The following is a 13778-nucleotide window of genomic DNA, read 5'->3' on the forward strand; positions in this document are numbered from 1 at the left end:
ATTTAGGTGAAAATCACTTTCTCAAACAAAAAGAGAAAAGTTCAGATTATTTTCTGGATGGCTCCATGTGGAAAGTAGATAGAGGTGTCTTTGATAAAGTGAAAAAAATTCACTGCATACTTTGCACAACATATTTTAAATAAAAAAGGCAAGCAGAATGCAGCACACTTAAAGAGAAAAAACACAAGGAGAAATAAAGGTATTTCTCCTTGTTACGCCTCACCTTGGGACGCATAGCTTTTTGACGCATTCCCAGGTCTACCACTAATGGTAAATCTAGGAATGCCCAAATTCCATGGGTGAATGCGTGGGTGCACCCACATTACACACATGGAATACCTCCCTGGGGAAGACTGAGGCAGCGCAGCGATTTGCGATGCCTTGCATTACTCTAGCTTTATCAAGCCATGCAGGGCCACACAAGGTGGCCTAGTGAGGTTTGATAAATCAGACTTAGTAGTTGTGTCAGCCTTGCCCCCCCTTGCATGGTGCAAGAGCGACGCAAATCAGTGATAAATATGTCCCCTCATGCCCAAAAATACTAGGCTTCTCCGGTCTCTTTTAAAACAATTTTACAATACTCACATAACCATTTCCAAAGAGAATTTGTTCAATAGTGAAAGGATGGCTAAACATTACATTATGCTGTGACTGAATAAGGGTGCTGATAAATCCAACATTTCTTGCTGGCGTTGTGTACATAATTTATACATTAGTTTACTGAAAACAAGAGCCACAACAAAAGAATGCAGATAAATAAAGTCAGCATTCCTCATCAGCAAATCCGAAAGGACAACAAAAGCACATTTGTTAATTAAAAGAAAACATGCTGCCTTATGTTACAGGCCAGGCAGCCATAACAAAAGATCTTAACACTTTTATTGATATTCAATCAATTTCATAATATTGAAGACAACAATATCAATAAATATTAATATTCATTAAGTACAATCATTATAATTAATACCAACCCTCAATTTTTTAATAAATATGTAGCAAACTCATTCTTATGCAATTCATCTCTTCAATCAAACTTTCCCATTTTCCGTACCCAAGCATCAAACAAAAGTGGATCATTAACTTTCCATAGTCGTGTTATCAAGAAATGGACCACCAGCATCATAACATAAACCAAAATTTACATCTACCTATGGGAGTTTACCAAGATGACTTATACTTCCTAATAAATCTAGAACTATATCAGGACTCACTGTTTTTGCCTTCAATTGAATATGAAATTAAATGAATTCCTATATGTCTGTATTACTGGACAAGTTAATATCATATAGATCCAGGGCAATTGGCCGTAACGTCTCAGAAATTCAGTAGAGATACACAGGTTCTATTTGTGGAGAATATCAGATTTATAATACACAAGCCATTGCACAAGTAATTGCATTCCTCTAAAATTGGTGCCCCAAAGTGCTTTTTTGGTAATGTTCTGAAACTTCTCCCTAGCTCTCATTCACCTGTAGATCTATCCGTTCTTTCCTGTTGACGACTATTTTCCTGATAATTCCATCTTGTTTTTTATTCACATTGTGAAGGAATCTAGCCAATTAGCCCAGGCCCTGATACCTAGGTTATCCTGTAAATAGTGTTTCAGCTACTGAATGAGAATGTTCAAGTTCTTAAAAATAAGTATTCAGTATGTAAATCTGTATTTTGGATGAACATTTAATATAGAAATACCCATACAATCAGACTTGGGTTTTAATTTTGCTACATACTTGTTCCCTTGTAAATGAGATCCCCATTTTAATAGCTACCTATTTCCCCATCTCTTGTTTACCAGGTGGAGTATTTCTGTATGAGCTAGCTTATCACAGATTGTCTTTAGTGGAGCCTCTGCATGGAGAGAAGGGATGCTTAATCTTCTATCAAGTGTGTACAGCGTGTGACCAAAGCTTGTAATGAAAGATATCATACCAATTTGGTTTTGTGTGGTCTTTATTTTCAAAAATCCAAATGTGTGATTTTTTTTCCCCACACGTCTGATTGAAAAATAATTATCTTAGAAACTGGTTGCTGTAATTCTAGCCATAATAATTACACTTGACGCCATTTAACAGTCTCTAAAATCTGGGAGAGCCAATCTACCCATTTCTTGAAGAAGGTGTAGATTCTTTATACCAATCCTTAGTTGTTTATATTCCCACTGGAATGAGCTTGCTATGGCCTCTAGTTTTTGAAAAACATTTGTATAAGGCACTTGATAGTGCATCAAACAAAAATAAACGATGTGGAGCCGTTTAATGTAATTGGCAACCTACTCCATCTCCCTAATACATTTTAATAACTCCAGCAAGAGTGGTGCATAGGTTAGATTGTAACAGCCACAAGCCGTCCATAAGAGCTGAGGAGCCACACCCCCACCATTTTTTGAGCAAGAAGAGCATCTGTCAGGCTGAACAAAGGTCAGCCTTACAGACACTCTTCTTGTTCAGGTCAGGCAGCAAGAAGCTAGACATGTGCTAAATGCACTTTGGCAGGCTGAGGATTTCACAGCCCTGTTAGGGTGACCTCCTCAGCCTGGCAAGAGTACCTCGAGGCCGTCCCCCTTGTGATGAAGGGGAACATCATTGCCTCAGACCTGAGAGCGTCAGTGTTAAGCCCTGAAGTGCCCAGGGCCGAGTGTCAATCAGTAACACCCTGTCACAGAGTGGGGTGGGTCCAGCAGTCTAATTTATCCCATCCCACTCTGTGACGAGTGAGGATCTCCTGCCTTCCTCTATGGTCAGGCAATGAGGGAAGGCAGCAGTCCCCACCCACCTTGGACCTCCAAGGCTTCCCTCTCTACTGTGAAGGTAAGTTTTATGTTTTTTATGTTGATGCATGTAATTTAGGAATGTATGTGTATTTGTGAGTGAGTGTTGTGAATAGGTGTGTGTGTGCATGCGTGTGAATGCATGGTTGTGATTGAGTGTATATGTGTACGTGTGTGGCCCCTTACCCCCTCCCTGGTCAAATTACTGGCCGCCAGTGGATTGTAAGGATCTGAGTATTTTCCTGAAATCCAAACTCCCAGATATTTCTCAGTATTTTTAATATAATGAGGTTGGAAGGACAATGGAAGTACTTCAGTTTAAGTTTTAGATACAAAAATAAGCCGCTTTGCTGAACAAATCAAAACGTAGAACAGCAGGTTGCAGATGTATAGGATTCATAGGCCAAAGTAGAAGGTGATAGATATGTCATTAGTAAACAAAGAACTGAAAAAGCTTAAGTTTAAACTCAAAAGAGAGTGAGACATCAACCCTTCACTTGATCCAGAAAATCATAATATCTAATATTTCACTAGGAACTGAGGAAGGTTTGTCAATTTACACGGTGCATCGAATCCCATTGAGTGTGGCTAAATCCAACTCTAGACCAAGAACTATAATGGTGAGCATCAGTGCCAACACAAGTTCTTAAAACGAATTACTAGGATTATTCTTGGAGGGTTAAGTTTATTCAGCTGAATGGCATACACCGAGCCAATGGTCAAGCAATGCCTGACACACAAATTCTAAGCACAGATAGTTATACGCTTCCTCAGTAGTGGAAAAGTACCCAGCAGTTTGGTTCATGATCAACAAAGACAATTGTGCGTACATTAAATGTGTGACAACTCCTTCCTGGTACAAAAGATGAGTTTAGTAAAACAGCATATTCTTCCCACTGCAGATGCGAGCTTGAGAATCATTTGCCAAGGCTGGCATGAGAACATCATATCTCACACCTTAATCTTCCCATGCCGAGCTCTACAAAGCGGTGAACAACCTTTACAACGCAACTATTACAACGCACTACATTTACAACGAAATTTTTACAACGCAACATCCACTACAACGCATTCCATTACATCGCATGACACTACAACGCATGTTTAAAAACTACCTTTACAACGCATTCCATTACATCGCATACTACCTTTACAACACCTACCATTACAACGCAATCCAACACTTACCCTACTGTTGCACCCCCTGGAGTTAGAATAGTAACTTTTACCCCTATACTATCCAATACTTACCTTAAATGCAATTTAATATTATGCGTTGTAATGGTATGCGTTGTAAAGGTAGTATGCGATGTAATGGAATGCGTTGTAAAGGTAGTTTTTAAACATGCGTTGTAGTGTCATGCTAAGTAATGGAATGCGTTGTAGTGGATGTTGCGTTGTAAAAAATGCGTTGTAAGTGCATGCGTTGTAAAAGTGTGCGTTGTAACAACATACATCCCTACAAAGCACCTACCCTTTCAGCTGTTAGTCTTTGAAGCCTGTGCATGTGCTCATTATGCATCAATGCACTCTTGAACAATGCAAGGTGGAGTCGGTTTGGATTCATCATTGTGGCCTAGAGGCTCAGAAGTCCGTCCTCTTGGCACTAGCTGCCAATCTTACTACCCAATCAAATGAAAATGCCTAGGCTCTTTCTGGCAATTGTATTCCACTTCTATTATTTGTTCCTATTTCCCTGCTCCTTCTTGTCCCCTTCGACATTTCTACAGTTCTTTTCCAAATGTTAGCACATCGAACACAAGCTAGGACCTGCTCGTGTTAGTGAAATTAACAACAGAAAGAATGCTGCACATCGTGAACGTTTCTTCACAAAGGTTAGAAAGGATGGCAGTGGTATCATTAGCAAATCTCTCCCACTCAATTAATTGGTCATGCTTTCTCAATTTTACTACATTTAAAGTTATTCCTTTAGGGGGATAATGGCGAAAACAAAATCAATCGTGGCCTTCTTTGCATCCCTTCTCTGGTGATAAAAAATAATGTTCTTTATTTGTTTTGTATGTAATACATAGGCCTGGATGAATTTTTAATAATGCATAGTAATCAGAGTAATTACACATTACTCTTGTCATGCTAAATCACTGGAACTTCGCAATTACGCCAACTTGATTAATTAAGAGAAGTTGGGGCAAAAAAACCCCACTGCAGGAGCACAGGAACAATAAACTAAGAAAAAGTGATCAGTTTCTGCTTTCTGCTGTTCACGTCTTTCAACATTTAGTGCTATTTTTGTAATGCAAAATGCATCTTCAGGGCCCATTTTAGACATGAGGGAGCATTTTGCACTAAGAAAATAGCGCGCAATACTCTCCCTCGATACTGTGTCATTATTACTGTAAATGTGGGTAATGTCTAGAATTGTTCTCATATGCTAAAAAAGCTTTTCCACTTCAGACAACATACACTGTATATAGTTAGGTATAGCAATCTAATTTCTTTTGGTTTTGCATTTAGCTTTTTGAACTCTCGGTCTCTGGTAAAAGGTTCCGAGTACCTGTGACTGAGCAAGGAAAGGTAAATTACACATGGTAACAGACAAGAAAGAGGTCTCTGGGAATAATTAACTTTTACTGCTAAAGAGTCAGGTATTTGAATACACACCTAGCACTTTGAAACATTCATAGAGGAGTAGTAGGTCTGAAAAAACTGGACATGTGTATTTACTCATTTTGACAATGGTTGCACATACCATTATCATAATTTCCTTCAATTTCACGATATACCATTCCGGTGGAGGACCTATATTATTTCACTGGATTACTCATTTGCATCAGCAATACCAATATTAGGCCAATCATATAGGTGGCGAACGCAGCTCTCATGATGACCAAGACTGTGTTCTACCTCTGAACCCCTTTGTTTTTTTCCTTCTGTTTTTACAATATTTTCTTGACTTCTGGTGACGTGACCGTTTATCCCACCTGCTGACTCTTGCAGCAGTTCTTCACTGGAACAGTTTGTTTGGGGCGAGGTCGGGTTCTTAACCTCCCTACTTAGGTGGTGTCACCTTCTTTGTGTGCAAACCATGCACCCAGGTCAATAGCCATTCATTTCACAGCACTGTTCATAACTAAAAGGACCTGCTATGCTTGTTCACACCATGGTTGCAAACAGTTTCTCCAGGTATGGCTTTTCGTTAGAAGCCAGTGGGTACCGGGGCAGTTTGTTGGACCTGGGGAAACAGTGTCCTTCACTTCAGATAGTGTCTTGCAACAGTCCATGATCAAGCCATCAGTTATTGACAACAGTCGAGCAGCTGGTAACCAAGGCACTCTCATGAGTCTGCCCATTAGGATTTCATGTGGGGACAGCCTTGTTAGTTCGAGCTTTCGAGACCTCTTGTATATACTTTAGTATATACCTATATGTGTATGTACTTTGTGGCCTCTGGAGATCAGCCCTAGGACTTGTCTGCTTCCTCTTACCGACTTTTCTTTCTGTTCAACTGCCTCTATTTAACTGTCTTGATAGAAAACGACCAGTAGAGGTCAGTAAAATACCAGAATTGCTTTCTGCTTGTTCAACTGCCTCTATTTAACTGTCTTGATAAAAAACGACCAGTAGAGGTCAGTAAAATACCAGAATTGCTTTCTGCTTAGGGATTTTCTTTTTCTACTTTTTGTGGCAACTGCCTCTATTTAGCTTTCTTGATAAAAAATGAGCAGCATATGTCAGTAAAATACCAGAATCACTTTAGCATTCTCTAGATTCCAGTCCATAGAAATCGTCTTCCACGAGCACTTGTAGACAAAAACATTTTTTTCAAATCTTGTATTTTCAGTGATATGACCACCCAAAGCCCTGATTTTATATTAAAATCAGAGCTTTCGACCATACCATTACCTGCTGAAAAGCAATATTTCTCTCCATGTGTTCCCATACCTGGCGTGTCACGCTGTTTGGTGCTTACTTTCCCTCCATGTTAAAGAACATTAGATGTTTCAGCACGCAGGCTAATGTGCTGCATAGCTAAATACATGTAAGGTCCCAAAGGCGAGACTGATTGCATTGCAAATGCTTGTTTTTCTGTTTGGAGTGCATTGGATAGTCATGAGCAGAAGAGGCAGGGAATTAGGCCACTTAAAAAGTGGTGCAGGCACACAGTTTCACTAGCTTGTTCTTTATCATAGCATTCAGTCTCTACCAGGCCTGAGGAGAGTGATGCCACCAACCTCATAAATTAGTTTCATTATTTCATTCTTGAACTGTCTAACCTGGTCACTCTCTATGCACATCAGTACTCAGTACCACGGAATCAGTTGCTTCAAACACAATTGTGCCACAGCCATTGCATCACATGAACATTTCAGGTAGGCCTCCATCCATTTAGAGAACAAGGAAACTGCAGTCAAGACCTATCGGTAACCTCAACATGGAGGTAATCTATGAGGTTAATCTGCAGTCTCAAAAATGGTCAGTAAGCCAATGGGGAGTAAACTATAATCACATTTCTTTCCTCCACATGATTTCTTTTGGCACACCACACACTGTGAACAATAGTCTTGTGCACATTTAAAAAAAATGATCATTCTTTCAAATTCTCTGAAAACCGGAATGTGTGGGACCCTGGAACAATTTCTCCTGTTGCTACAACATAGAATTTGGTAACACAACTCTCTCCTCAAGCTCCACTCACGGCCCTTCCTTCTTTATTGCACCTATAACCTCTTTACTCCATCTCCTGCCTTTCCTTCGTTCTACATCCTTTGGTATATTCCTGACCTATTCTATTGTTTGTCCAGGCACCTCAGCGAATGTCACTGCTGCAAACAGTGTGGTTCATTCTGAGAAGCATTATATGTATAAAACCATGCCACTGCATCAGCAAAATCATTGCCTTTTGAAACCTCATTTGACCCTCTCCGAAGTGCTGCACATTTTAAAACAAAAACAACAATAGATGGACAGAATGCAGAACAATGTCATACATTCACCCCAGTACAGAGATCTGGGCCTAAATCCATCGTTTTTTTGCTCACCATGCCATTCCAGCCATATGCAAATCAGTCTTGACCCTGTGCCTCATGGGAACAGTCCAGCCCGAACTGCCAAGACAGGTCCTCCCTGTACTGGAAACAAGCATCCTAGGACCGGTTTCGGGGTTTCACCCCTCTTCAGCCAGGATAGCTTGATTCCAGTGGCATGGAGAGCACAGGACTCACGTCTGAGCATACCCGGCCCACTCGGGGTGACAAATGCAAAAACAACAATCTCTTGACTGGGGGAGAATATCTGCATTGTCAGCATTCCGTCCATCATTTGTTTGTTATAACGCTTTTTGCCCTAAGTGGGATGGGTATGCCCAGACGTGGGTCCCGTGCTCACTACGCCACTGGAGTCAAGCTATCCTGGCTGATGACGGCTGATAGCCAGAAACCGGTCCTAGCATGCTTGATTCCGGTCCAGGGAAGACATGGCTTGGCAGTTCGGGCTGGACTGTTCCCATGAGGCACAGGGTCAAGACTGATTTGCATATGGCCATGTCTAAACTGGGGTGGTGTAGTGGGCAAAAGAACGATGGATTTAACCTAGATCTCTTGACTGGGGGAGAATGTCTGCATTGTCAGCATTACGTCCATCATTTGTTTGTTGTAACGCACATTTTAAAACGGCTGGCTTTTGCGTAGCTTACAAAATGTGTAAAACCCAGGCCATTGCATTTCGGAGTACCAGTAGAAATCATCCAGAAGTGTGCTGGAAACAGAGATTTTAATAGGATCAAAACAAATCAAACCACTAATTTGGAGCAGAACAAATGATAAATATGATGGGAAACTCAATTTCCACACATTATCATTTGTGTGTTACATAGCTTTATTTATAAAACTGTATGTTTGTGCAAATTTAGTTGCCATATCAGGGGAAAATGTGCTGTCTATATATGATGCTCTACCACACAAAGCTTTTTTTTTTTAATAAACTTTATTTATTCAATTGTTCACCCAGTAAACTGAGCGGTCATACATAGAGTTTACCAACATATCGCCCCCATCTTGTTTCCAGTTTGCATCTGAGTCCCATGCACACATCGTTATAGTATATTCAACTATGACATAATGGGAAACTTAGCGACATACATAACTAGGGTGTTGCACAGTTACCACCATTACATGTTGCTACTGCTGTCAGATCAATTGTCCTGACCATTTCCATTTCTCGTTGGGTTTAATAGCTCCCTGCAAAGCTCTCTCCAAAGTGCAATGTCCTCATCTAATTTCTTGTCATTCCCCAAGGCTTTCATATGCAGTTCTTCTGCAAGAGACCACTCTCCCACATCCCTTATCCAGCTTCCGAATGTCGGGGCCCGTGCACTCATCCAGCATATAGCCAACATCCGATTAGCCAGCACCAGAGATAATTGTAGGAATTTATTGGCCATTTTCCATTTCTTTGGTTGTGGAACCAGCCCCAGGAGGCAATGTTCTGTTTTGGCTTCTACTAATGTCCCCACCTCTATGCGGATCCTCGTTATTATATTAGTCCAGTACTGCTGTACCTCTGGACACTCCCACACCAGGTGCATTAACCCCAAGTGGACCCTATGCTGGCATCTCTAAGGTGGAGCCTCACAGGGGTCATGTACACCCACTGCAAGAAGTTATAATGCGGCAGCTTCAGGCTGGCATTGAAGGATACCTTACATGTTAATGCACATACCCTCGCCCAGCTTTTTTCGATAATGGAACCTGTAGGTCCTCCTTCCATGTGTCCTATGCCTTAAGGGCTATGGACCACAAATACACCCTCATAGCTTTATATAGTAGTGATACCAGCCTACGCCCGCTGCCACACGTTAGCAGTACATCAGGAGTCTCAGTCATCTGAGGCACATTTATATAAGTGGGTCATGTAAACCTGCCCAACTCCACTAGGCCCGCATATTGGAGATACTGTCCCTGTCCCAGCTCAAATCCTTTGCACACCTGTTCGAAAGTGATGGAAGTGTCATTTATATATTAGTCCTCCTGAACCATACATCCACCCTTCCTCCAAGCCTGGAAGGACATGTTCTCTACCATCCTTCGCACAGGGACTAGCTGCCTGATAGGTAACTCCGGGTGCAATGGAACACGCCCAAGCACCCAATCTACAAACTTCTGCCATATAAATGCTCTTTGTTTGACTATATATGGTAGTTCAGCACTCACACCTGCACCCTCAAGCAACATGATGGGTACATTTTCTGGCTATACCTGGCCGCTAAGTAAGCGTTTTTCCCAATTGTCACCGTCATCTAACCACTGCGCTGCGTGCTGAAGGTGTGCTGCAAAGTATCATAGGTCAAATCTGGATACCCCCCTTCTTTGTATCGCTTAGAAAGGACCTGTAGCGCTACTCTGCAACATTTCCCCTCCCAACAGAATTATATCAGTATTGAGTTCAATTGTCGGAATACTTTCATGGGGATAGAGCACAGTTTGTTTTGTAAGGTGTACATACATCTAGGCAACACCACCATCTTTTCCACGGCTATTCTGCCCTAGGCAACACCACCATCTTTGCCACGGCTATTCTGCCTATTATGAACAGTGGCAACGTGTTCCAGAATTCTACTGAATGCCTCAGGGACTCAATTACTCTATTCATGTTCAGTTGAAGTATCTTTGCGTCCCTGTGTGCTACCTGTACACCCAGATACCGAAAGTGGTCTATCTCCCATCTCAATCCCAATCAGGGCAGCTCCTCTAATTCATGTTCTCTTAGCCCTGTCAGCGGGAACACCAAATACTTTCGCCTATTAAGGCGCATTCCCGAATATGTTGCAAAGTAATCCAGCAACTGCAGGAGTTTCAGAATCGTCTCACGCGGGAATGTAACGTAGAACAGTGTGTCGTCCGCATTCAGCGAGACAAGGTGAGTACCATTCCCTATTTGTATACCCCAGCGGCCTAAATCTTGTCTGGCCCATACCGCCATGGGCTTTATGGCCAGAGCAAAAAGCAGTAGAGACGGGGCATCCCTGCTGTGTACCTCACCCCAGTAACCACTGCACTGACCTAATTTGACCCAGTCGCACCTTGACCGCTGGTTTTGTATACAGTATCCTAACCCACCTACACAACCGTGACCTGACCCCCAAAGTCCTAAGAATCTCCTGCAAATATCCCCAGTCCACCATATCGAACGCTTTTTCAAGATCGATGGAGACCAGCGCCATCACCTCAGGGGCCGTCTGTGTCTCATCTAGTGCTAAGCGCCGTGTATTCATAGACGTGCTACACCCAGAATAAATCTGTACTGATCCTCATGAACTAGATACCTCATGTTCCGGCCCAGCCTTTTAGCCAGCACTTTACATGAAATGTTTATGTCAGTGTTAATCATTGTCAGCGGTCTGAAAGCCGCTTGGTCCTGCCTGTCTGCGCCCAGTTTAGGGATCATACAAATTTCACCCTTGTGCATCGTTGGAGGCAATATCCCATTCTCAAATTATTAATCAAATGTCTGTAGAAATAGTTGGGCTAACTTTGCCAAATATGCCTGGTAATATTCAATTGGTAGCCTGTCACCCCCCAGAGCCTTAGCTTTGGGTATGTCTGCTATTACCTCCACTATCTCTTCTTCAATGCACGTCCATCTCTAACCGGGTTTCTTCAGACACCTTCCTCAATTGGAGACTCCCCAAAAAAGGAGTGGAGGACTCAGCTCTGACTAACGGATCAGCTATGTACACTTTCTCCAAGTGCTGCCAGAATTGTTCCAACATACCTGCAAGGGTGTATACCAGCTCAACGACTGACTGCTTACATTTGTTATCAGTGGAGGTGCCTGTTTTCTGCATAGTATCCATGCCAACAGCCGGACGGACTTGTCTCCCTCTGCATGTAATCTTTATTGGTATTTGGCAAATGTATATTTGTCTAGCCTGTCCCATGTATCTGCAACCTGCTCTTACAGTGCAGGTTCTCGCTCCTGGGTGTCACCCTGACCCAACTGGAGCTCTGCTAATGAGTCTTCTCTGTCTCGCAGTTCAGATTGCAATTGCTTCCGAACGCCATATGTTAATCCCATTCCTGACCCCCGAGCCACCGCCTTCAAGGCGTCCCGCTCATTAGCTCTATTATTGTAGTGCTGCAATTGAGAGATATGTATTCTGTAAGTGTGTTTGTGTTTGTCTCTCTACCAACCTGATCTTCAAGGAGATCAGAAGGTAGCGGCCAGCTGCAAGGGCCATGTTCCCCGGCAGCCCACTGCACCGTGCAGCTCACTTCAGACAGAAAGCATGCCAGGTGAGTTATTTCTGCTGCTAGGAATGCGGGATGTTCCATTGCTAAGACCCTGTCTAGCCGGCTGTATGCATTGTGCTTTGGTGTGAAACATGTGTATAGCTTCTGTGTTGGATGATGGTCTCTCCAAACAGCCGTTAAGCCCAGATCGTGCATCACTTTCTGCAACTGCTTGGTCATTCGCGGCTCGGTGCCCCTTCTGGGTGGACATCTGTCCTTATCAGAGTCCAATACACAGTGAGTACCCCTAGCATAGGTAGGATACAAGGAGTAAAACACCTGGTCCCTCCATTTTTTCACCAACTGTGTAGCCCCAGCATGGTCTAGATGTGCCTCCTGCAGGCATGCAAACATTATGTTGTGTCTTTTAAGAATCAAAAAAACTCTATGTCATTTAGTGCAGGTGCCCAACACTCTGACATTCCAACTAAGGAACTTTACCTCCCGTCCCATGTTCAGTTGTGCTTATTTCCTGTCTAACCATGTGCCTGGACTCACCACTCTCATGTGCTAACCCACCCATCTTCATAACATAACTTGCATTAAAACATAAACGAGTAACTAAACTGTCCCACCCTCCACCCACAGACAATACTCGGCTAACATCACAAACGATACTGCCCACCCTCCGCTCGTGCCAGGACATGCACAGCATCCCAATAAGCCCAACAGGGGAAACAAGTGAGGTTTTTTTGGTGTCCCCAGTCTGCCCACCCTTTACTTATCTGTCGTCTCACTGCGATTCTGGAGTATAAACCCCTCTTATACATCCACGATCAATTTCTCAAGATTCACAGCCATGTTTTTTCTCGTCTACACAAAGCTTTAGTTGCATTAAAAAATCACCTTGCCTCACAGCCAATAAAGGTAGGTGGGTCATTCTGAAAAGTGGACTGTGGTTCTATAACGTTTGGGAACCACTTTTTTAGCACAAGCTTTCAGAGGCTCATCTTTAATATTTTGTCGAGGCTTGGTCCACAAATCAGTCAACCAGATACAGTCATGGTCACGGTCTTCTTCCTCAAACTGCTGGGAAGGTAAAGCCAGTAACATAAACTGCACATCTTTTCACAGGTCAGTGTAGCTAGCAAATCTCATATTTCATTGTACCTCATAATGAGTAAGTCAGGTATCAATCAAATGTTGTGTATTACTTTGTGTAAGCATAATTTCAACTGAATGAAGTACATACAATGCCAGTATGCCCTTAGGCAATATTATCAGATTGTTTTACTGCCACGTTGTAGCTGCAACGCTCTCAAACACGTCAGGAAACCTGTTACACTGGGATCCAATGAAGCTGAAAAATACACAACTGACCACTTTTGGTCACCATAACTTGTGGCAGTACAGACAATGAGCACCCTTTTCTCTCCATGCACATGCAGTACAGACAAAATCTTTAGTGATTCATAATCAGGCATCCCTAAAGCTGTGGATGACAGAGCATGTTTCAGTTTTGACAGTGACTTTTGACATTCTTCCGACCAGGGCACAGGATTGGGGACATTTTCCTTGGCAAAACACTAAAAGGAGTTGAGCTGTAAGGGAGGAGTTAGGGATCCACTGCCTGCAATACCCTTGCATAGCAAGGAAACCTCTCCTCTCTCTCTCTGTGTGATGTGGAACCACATGTAATATAGCTGTATTCCTTTCCTGAGTCACTTTCCTTGTATCTTTCTCCAGTATCTATCACAAATAAATGATCTTTGATTAACAGTATTGAGGTTTTGCAAGGCATACCATATGCTTCCCTTGGGCCA

At 42.5% G+C, this 13778-nt stretch overlaps 1 protein-coding gene across 8 annotated transcripts in view; it reads right to left on the reverse strand.

Moving 5' to 3' along the window:
- Positions 1 to 13778, reverse strand: part of LOC146785317 (alpha-1,4-N-acetylglucosaminyltransferase-like) — a 409953-nt gene that overhangs the window by 4544 nt on the left and 391631 nt on the right. The gene's annotated exons all lie outside the window — the stretch shown is intronic.

The sequence above is a fragment of the Triturus cristatus genome, chromosome 11, assembly GCF_964204655.1.
Source record: "Triturus cristatus chromosome 11, aTriCri1.1, whole genome shotgun sequence".
In the NCBI taxonomy this organism is placed as follows: Eukaryota; Metazoa; Chordata; class Amphibia; order Caudata; family Salamandridae; genus Triturus; species Triturus cristatus.